This window comes from Myotis brandtii, unplaced genomic scaffold, assembly GCF_000412655.1.
Source record: "Myotis brandtii unplaced genomic scaffold, ASM41265v1 scaffold191, whole genome shotgun sequence".
In the NCBI taxonomy this organism is placed as follows: Eukaryota; Metazoa; Chordata; class Mammalia; order Chiroptera; family Vespertilionidae; genus Myotis; species Myotis brandtii.
The window spans coordinates 3,910,369-3,919,433 of NW_005357115.1; the positions used below are offsets into that span (position 1 = coordinate 3,910,369).

At 50.1% G+C, this 9,065-nt stretch overlaps 1 long non-coding RNA gene across 1 annotated transcript; it reads right to left on the reverse strand.

Annotated features, from left to right (window-relative positions):
- Nucleotides 1–405: 405 nt before the first annotated feature.
- On the reverse strand, nucleotides 406–4,776 carry LOC106725837. Its single transcript, XR_001361826.1, has 2 exons — nucleotides 4,731–4,776; nucleotides 406–1,306 (listed from the first exon to the last, which is right to left on the reverse strand). It is a non-coding gene; the product is annotated as an uncharacterized LOC106725837 (long non-coding RNA).
- Nucleotides 4,777–9,065: the final 4,289 nt, after the last annotated feature.

A 9,065-nucleotide genomic window follows, 5' to 3' on the forward strand; every position in this document is an offset into this window, starting at 1 on the left:
GGCCTGGTTTCACATTATCGCTTCCATGGCAGAGATGTGAAGAGAAGGCTCTGGACCTGAGTTCTGGCTCTGCCTCTTCCTAGCTGTGTGACCTCTGTGAGCTCCCATTTCCTCATCAGCAAAATGTGGGTAATAATTGGACATACCTCACAGGTTTGTTTTGATGACTAAATAAGATAATGTCTGAGAAGTCTGCGATTTTCTGGCTGCGATTCACATGGCTATGCCTCTGTGAATGGTGACTCTAATGATTATTCTCTGTCATCTGAGCCTCCACCATAGCCTCTTCATGCTCTCATTCTATGGACTCAAATTTCAGGAATCAGGAAAGCAGTCTGATTAAATGGACTCACACATTCCAGCCTTAGTCCTACCAAAGAGATTCTGATTCATTAGGTCTGGGGATGGGTTCACAAAATCATTATTTTTATTAATCTTCATTTTAAAAATAAACATCCCGAGTGATCCTGATGTTTATCCAGGTTGGGGAGCTACTGGAATAAGTGATGTTGGGATTTTACTCTAATGAAGGCCAGCTCGTGCCCTCAAAATGAGGGTTTAGCGTAGAGGTCCCTTCCCATGGAACCACAGCAAGTAGGACCCTCTCGCTTCCCATGGGGAGGGTGGCATTCCTCCAGAGCAGCTCTGCAAGGGGTGGGGCAGCGCCAGCTGTGTGCCCTCCTGCAGCTGTCTCGGTGCCATGGCCCAGTGGAAATCACTGTGAAATTCAATCTCCACATCTCCCAAAGCTGGGCCAGGTGGCTACTGCTGGAGCGGCTGATCCCATCAGACAAGAGGCTCTGGAAGCCAAGGAAATATCCCCACCCACCTCCACTCAGCACAGGGCTCCCCAAATACTGCCTTCCTGTCTTTTCACTGGGAGACTTTCTTTACTCTATGTCAGGATGTGCCCAGCTCTTGCCTTTCTGCAGGTTCACGGTGACTGTTGGCTTTGGAAGGTGGTTGTGGCTGGATTCCACTTCAGCCCAGGGACAGCCCTGAGGCCTGGGACAGAGGTAGCTGCTCTGGGGAAATGGGAATGGAGGAGGCAAGGAGAGCTGTGGATTAGGACAAGTGTGGCCTCATCAGCTTTCACTCATCCCTGTGAGTGACAGCGGGCGGGGCTTTCCCGGCATCGGGAGCTTGACTAGCTGCAGGGAGGTGCAGAAGCAGGGGTTTGGCCGAGGAACAAGGGAAAGGCCCAGAATGAGAGCACTGTCCTCCGCCAAGGACACAGGACTGTTGACGTGGGAGAGATGGGCGCAGCCTCTGGATCGAGTTAACCGTGAGGAGGAAATAGTTTTCACTGAAAAACAAAGTTGAAAAACAGTTTACTGAAGGGAAGAGAAAGAGGAAAGAGGGGGGAAAAAAACACCTCAAACTGTCTGATCATCAAAATCACCTGGGTAGCTGGTTAAAAATACAGATTCCAAAACTCATTCCAAGTCAATAAAATATTATTCTTGACAGCTCCGGGTTTCTTTTCCTGGTGGTTTAAAAAAATGTCAATCCCTTGTCAATTATATCTCAATACCGCCGGGGAGAAATTAAGTTACAGGTAAAAGCAGTAGAAGAATTAGAATTAGTCGTCCAACAAGGCAAATTTTCAAAAGGGACTGAGTGGAAGTGGAGGTAAGGAATGTGAATTCAGTCTTTACCTTTCTCAACTGGACATCAATATCTGAACTTGAAAAATTAATAATATAATTAATAAGTTTTGTGTTGTCATTAGAGCAGAAATTGCCTTTGCGAATAAAATGAGAACCAGTCTTTCTAAAAATGTAGATTTTAACTCACATAGCTTGGCAGACCCCTGGGTGGGTGGGTGTCAGGGGTGAGGGGAATCAATACCTTATGGAATCAACAACATGGATTATGTTTCTAATTTTCCAACTGGGCTGGGGGAGGGAGGGAGAAAAGGGGACACACAGAATCAGAAAAAAAAATCATAATTCTAAAAGCCACTTCTCCGCAGCCAGGCTGGGTCTTCCTCTACATCAGCGGTTCTCAACCTGTGGGTCGCGACCCCTTTGGCGGTCGAACGAACCTTTCACAGGGGTCGCCTAAGACCATCCCGCATATCAGATATTTACATTATGATTCATAACAGTAGCAACATTGCAGTTATGAAGTAGCAACGAAAATAATTTTATGGTTGGGTCACAATATGAGGAACTGTATTAAAAGGGCCAGAAGGTTGAGAACCACTGCTCTACATGAATCTGTCCCATCCCCCTTTCCTTTCTCACTCAAGTTTCCTGAGTAAATTGTCTCTCCTCACCTTTTCCATTTCCTCCTCTTCTCTCTTCTATAATTAGCCCCTTGCTACCTGAGTAGTGGAAAGCTGAATAATGACACCCCCCACACACACACACACACACAAGATAGGCATGTCCCAATCTTTTATAGGACTTTGCATGTGTGATTAAATTAAAAATCTTTCAATGGGAAGATTATCTTGGGTTATTCCAGTGGAGCCTAATGTAATCACAGGGGTCCTTTAAGGGGGAGGCCGGAGATTAAAGCAGAGGAGGCGATGTGATGACAGAAGCAGAGATTGGAGTGAGGCTCTTTGAAGGTGGAGGAAGGGGCCACAAGCCAAGGAATACAGGCGGGCACAAGAAGCTGAAAAAGGCAAGGGGACGAATTCTTCCCCGGAGCCTCCAGGAGGAACGGGCCCTGCCAACACCTTGACGTTAGCCCAGTGAGACTGATTTTGGACTGTGGACCTCCAGCACTGTAAGAGAATGAAGTCATATTGTTTAGGGCACTCACTTTGTGGTGATTTGTTACACAGCAAGAGGAAGTCATATACTCCTGACCTTGGCCCTGTCCACCCCTCCTGAACCTCACCAAGGTCTCCAGGGACCAAACTCTTGTCAGCTATGGGCCCTTCTCAATGCTTTTCTCTCTTGACCTCTTGACAATGTTTGATGTTCTCCTCGCTGCTCATTCTTAAATCTTGTGACAGCTCATTGCCCTGGTGATCCTCCCGCCTCTCAGATCCTCCTCCTCAGCCTCCTTCCAGCACAGCCTCTGCCCCAAGGTTCTCTTCTGAACCGACTTCTGTCCTCATTCTCTTCCCTCTAGGAGTGGTTGCATGCCAGTGATAATCCCAAATCAAGGCCATGTGCTCCACACCCTAGTATCCAACTGCTGAATTGTCCACCTGCCCCCTCCTCAGCAAACCAGTATTTCCGTCTGCAGTACATTTCCCTCCTTCCCTGCCTGTTGAAATCTAGTTTACCTGTTCACTCCTCAAGGTCCAGCGTGAATGTCACTTCTTCCAGGAAGTCTTCCCTCTCTGTCATGCCATATGCTTGTTTTTTAATTTTTAAAATTTTTTATAAACTTTATTTTTAGAGCAGTTTTATGTTCACAGCAAAATTGAGTAGAAAGTACAGAGTTTCTTATTTATTCTACTCAACAACTCTGTGAAATAGGATGGATTTTCTTTTTTGTACAGCTTTATTGAGGTATAATTGACCAATAAAAGGCACACATATTTAAGGTGTACAACATGATGATTTGATGTATGTATACATTATGAAATGATTAGGACACTCAAGCTAATTAACATATTCTTCACATAATTCCTTTTTTTGGTGAAAAACAAGATCTACTCTTAGCAATTTTAAGCATATATGATTAATTATAGTCACTGTGCTATATAGTAGACCTCCAGAACTCATTCAAATATGTCTGAAACGTTATACCATTTGACTAACATTCCTCCACTTTTCCCACCCCCTAGCCCCTTGTAACCCCCACTCTAGGCTCTGCTTCTGAGTTGAATTTTTTAGATTCCATATTAAGTGAGATCATGCAATATCTGTCTTTCTATGTCTGGCTTATTTCACTTAGCATAATGTCCTCCGGGTTGTCACAAATGACAGGATTTCTTTGCCATGTACTTGTCAACGATGCCCATCTGTGGCCCCACAGGACTGTGCGCCCCTGAGAAGCAGAGTCCTGGTCTGGTGAACCCTGGACGCTCAGCACCCAGCACATTGTCCCTCCCACCTGGACATCCCCCCTCCTAAGCTAAATCTCAGAAGCTCTGGTTTGTAAAATAATAACAACAATAACAACTTTTATTATTTTTGTCCTTCGTGTATAAATAAGTGCATGACTATTGCAGAAAAAGTTTAAAATCCCGGAAAGCAAAACCAAAATAAAAGCAAAGAAAAAGGAAGGAATCTAAAATTATCCTTTATCTTATGACCAATCAATGTTTTGGTGTATATCCTTCTAGTATTTTTAATAAATTGACATATTTTCATGCTATAAGTTCATTTCTATGTGGTTATCTGTTCTTCAACAGTATCATTTTTTTTTATAACAGTATCATTTTTTAAAGGCTGCATTGAGTTTTATTTTTCTGGCTGAGTCATAATTTATTTAACCAATCCCCTCTTGTTGGACATTTAGGTTGCTTCCAGTTTTTCAGACTTATAAATAACACAGTGAAGAACAACTCTGTAGCTAAATCTTTACACATCCTATGAGTATTGCCCTCGAAGAAGTCTCAGAAATAAACTCCCTGAATTAAAGGATGCTAGGCTTTGTTTCCATCCCTGAGCAGGCCCCGGGGAAAGCAGGATGTTTCTGGAGGTCTTGGCACTGAGCCCTGCACGCCAAGCTCGAGGGCCTACACAGCCCCCAAGTTTGCGTGTTCTGCACACTCCAAACCTCTCCCCTCCCCTCCGCATCCCCAGGCTGAGGCTCACCGGGGAGAATGAATTACACCACCCTGCCGGACATGAGGCCATTTGTCTTCTGCTCTGGAATCCTGATGAGATAAAATCTGGGCAGAGCACAGTTATTTATTTAATGTATTTCTGGGCGGGTGAGCCCTAGCCCTTGGGGAGCACCTTCTCCAGATCGGGGTTAAGAGTTTACAGGGAGGAGGAGTAGGTCACAGGGTGCCGAGCAACCAGCTCCAAGTCTCACCCCAGTCAGGCCGGTGGCGGGGCGGGGGGGGGGGGGACTTCCCCCGCTCAGGCCCCTGCCAGTTCCATTTCCAACCTCCCACGTCCTACCTCCCAACCTCAGGAGCAAAAAACTTGAAGGCTCGTTCCTTCCTCATCTTACACTTGAGGCTACAGAGAGGACCCTGCTCCTCAGAGAAGGAACTGGGTGCCAAGAGATGAGTTCTGATCTCTCCTCCTGTGAGATGGGGAATCTCCCGGATCCCGAGTTTGGGGCTTTGGACACCTCCACAAGGCATCTCTGTTTCTGGCTCCTGGAGTCCTGCTCAGGCCTCCACAGCGAGCCCCTCTCTGAGGCTTTATCCTGGTTTAGGCTCAACCTTAGCAAATGCCCCCTGGGACCTCCTCAAAGACCCAGGGTTCTGAACAGCCAGGACACACCCCCTGACGCCTGTCCTGTGAGTCATGTCTTTGACTCAAGTGTGATGTTTCTCCAGAGAGTGTGAGGAGCATGTGTCCTCCAGGCCAGGGTCCAACCCTGCTCAGGTCACCAGGGAACTGTGTGCCTATGCAGGCCCCAGGCCTCTCTCCCCCAAGACCCCAGAGGCTGCAGGTCTGAGAGATACCCAGGAACCTGTCTTTTCACACAGGGCTCCTGGCTCTTCCCACGGAGCTGTGGTGCCTTCCTCCTCCTCCTCTTCTTCTTCTTTTCTATTCAACTTATTTAAACTAAAAACAAAAATGCAATTCACCCGTTTCTCCCCGCCCCCACATTTTACAACCGCCAATCTGTTCTTTATATCAGAAGCTTGGATTTTTTTTTTGATTTTTTTTTTTTTTTTTTTTTTGGATTGTCTTGTTCAGATTCCGAAGCTGGATTCCAGCTTACTCCAGAATCAGAGCAGCCTTCCTGTCCCTCATCTGTGCTGGTGTGGGGGCAGGGCATCTGGCCTCTGGGTCAAACAGGCCCAAGGCTTGTGAAGTAATGAGAAACAGGCGGCCTGTTTGCTCAGGTAACCTAAGTTCAGGAGTTTGGGCAGCCAGACTGGCCGCTCCTGGCAGGAGGACTTGGCCAGGGGCAACCTGAGCTGCCACACAAAGCCACCCTCACAGCCTCTCTGGCTGTGAGTCCCCGGGTGCTGGCTGGCCCGGGTACAGGCACACCTCTGGCCAGCCTGGCCTGCCGGAGTCTGTGGCCAGGAGAATCAAAGCGGCCGTCCTCGGCACCGGTAGGCACTTCCTCTAGAAAGTTCTGGAAACAGCACGCACGGTCTGAGGAGAAAGGGCTTCTCTGGGCCAGAGGTGGGTCGGTGCAGACAGAGTACCAGACACCACCCCTCCTGTTCTAACACCATCCACTGCCCGGGCCCCTGTCTGCTGTGTTAGCCCAGGGGACTCAGTGGGTCAAACCACTTCCTGCTGCGCCCCCTGCCCCACACCAGAGGCAGGAAGGTAAGTCTCCTTCCTCCTCCTGTCTCCTTCCTCTCTTGGGAACCCTTAGGGACTATGGTGGATGCTAGAATGGGCAAGGACCCCACAGATGCCCTGCTTGGTTCCAGCCATTCCTGATTTCTGGACTTGTGGCAACAAAAGCAATTTATGAAATGTGCAATGAAACTCATTCTCGATCTCAGTTAAGGGCAACTTCATCCCTTCTGTTGCTCAGGCCAAAAGTTGGGAGTCGCCCTTGAGTCTCTTCTGTTAGGACACACGTCCAATCCATCAGAGAACCCTGTCAGCTGATCCCCAGTTATTCCAGATCCCAACCACTTCCGACCACTTCTGTTCCGTCACCTCTTGCCTGGAGAATTTCAACAGCCTTCTCCCTGGTCTTCCTGCTCCGTGGCGCAGCCAGGGCCTGCCAGGGGGTGCTGATGGTGGGTGAGGTACTGGTCCAGGGTCAAGCTATGCCACTGACCCCAGAGGTCCCTCCTGTCCAGATTAGATTTCATCTTGGCTGTTTTTAACAAGAAAAGCAGTTCGTTAGTCATCTAGAAAATGATTCCTTTCATAGAACTACACAAGGCATCGCAAATCCCCAAACTGCTTCTGTAGAGCTCGCGTACTAATTTGGGGTTTATGAAATCTATCATCCTCACTTTTCTCCGACTTTTGGGGCATTGAGCCGTGAGCCACAGTGAGATATTCAGCAACCTGGGGGCCCCTCTAAGATGCTGAGACCAGGGTCAGTGGAGCCCCGTCACTGCAACACCCCGCTGGAATATGCCATGGGGCGATTCTACAACAAATGAGATCGTGCAACAGGTGTACATGAATGACATGGGAAAGCTGGGTCCGGTGCCCCGGGTGACACCTCCACCACCTCTGTCAGCAGGAGAGGGCTCCTCCTAGGAGCTTAGATCGGGACGCATCTTTCTGGGGAACGTCAGGCTCAGTGCTGGGTGATTTGGGCAGAAACGGGTTTTTCCTGGGACTCTGGTGTGTGGGTGCATTTGTGTGTGAGAGATTACACACCCTGCCCCCCCTTCCCCAGAGTTCCTCCAACCTGGAGGGCGCAGTAACCAGCTCACCCTGCTACCCCAGCCCCGCCTGCATTCAAGGCCAAGGCCTCAGAGGACAGCTCTCAGACAGCCCTCCCAGGCTTGCTTCGGCTTCGTCTTGGTTCCAAGCCATCGCCCTTGGACCAGGCTCCCCAGCTGAGCAGCCGCACATCAGGGTTCGGGGGATCCAGGCTGTCTTTTCCAACTGAGGACGTGAGGCTCAGAAAGGAGGAGGCACCCGGTCTGTGATGCCTGCAGGTCCATAGCAGGAGGGGCATCAGAAGCCAGATCCGATTTTCAGTGCCACTCAGGCCTGATGAGAAAGGGGTAGGGGAAGGAAGGAAGGGAGGGAGGAAGGGAGGGAAGAAGGGAGGGAGGAAACACAAGGTGGGGTGTTGTGGAACTGGCTACAGCTTCTCAAGAAAATGTGTAGCTGGTTGGCTGACCATGTAAGCCATCCAGTGAGGCCATATGGAACCACCACATCTTGAAAGAGTTGCTGGAGGGCGGGAGGCGAACTATTTATCTGCCAGTTTCTTCCTATCACCTGTCTTACATGAATTAACATTGGCCCTTTAGCATTTTCTGGTTATGTCACTGGCCCCCCTGGACAGCAGTGGGGAAGTTGGAGGCTGCAGGAGCCCAGAGGGGCTGGACCTGGGCTCCGGAGTCACTGAGCCCCCTGGCACGGCAGGTGTCATGGAAATCTTGATGAAGCCTGACTCTTATCCCTGGAGGGTTGGTCAGCAGTGTCAGGAGATGAAGCAACAGCAGTGGCCGTGAAGCTTTGTGACTGTGGGAGGGAGGCAGGGAGGGAGGGAGAGAAGGAGGGAGGGAGGGGGTGTGCTTCCAGTCTGGGTGCTGGGACCAGCAGCTTTTCTCACCCAGCTTAGTCCTGAGGCCTGCTTCCGTCTATGCCTGCCAGCTGGTCCCCCTCCACCTTCATGAACCCCCAGGGCCCTCCAGAGGCTTCTCCCATCTGCAATCTTGTGTCCATCCCCCTTCCGTTCTGCCCTCTCCTGGCTGCTGCTTTTACAGGCTCCAGACAAGGGAGCAGAGGCTGGTGGGCGTGGGGTAGTGGGTGAGGGGATACCCTCCCCTTGACAGACTGCCTAAAAGGCACCCCCACCTCCCCCATTCTCATCCCCACTATCCCCAGCTCTGACTCAGCCCATAAATTACCTGGAGATGGTCGCTGACTCAGCCAGGAAGCCCAGAGCCCCCCTCGCCACCCCAAGCCTCAGCCCCACAGCTGGCTCTCATTCTGGAATACTTGGTCCCCTACCCTCAGGAAATTCCTGGAAAATATCAGGCTTCTTGGAGGGGAGATTTCCTAACCACAGCCTCAGCAGGGAAGGGAGCCACTGCAGCCTCATCCATCATCCTGCTCCCTGGCCTCCTCCCCCAGCGTGTGCGTTTGTGAGGGGCTGAGCATGGAGGTGTCAGTCCCCATAAAGTGATAGGCACATGGCCGGGGAGGGGCCACTGGGGAGGGAAGAGAGGCCAGTGTGGGGTGGGGCAGTGGGGAAGGCTGCTGGGAGGTGGGATTCTTCTGGGCCGGGAAGGTGGTGAAACTGGTAAGTGGAGAGATGGAAAGTGCTCCAGGCCTAGGGAATGGCCTGAGCAAAGGCAA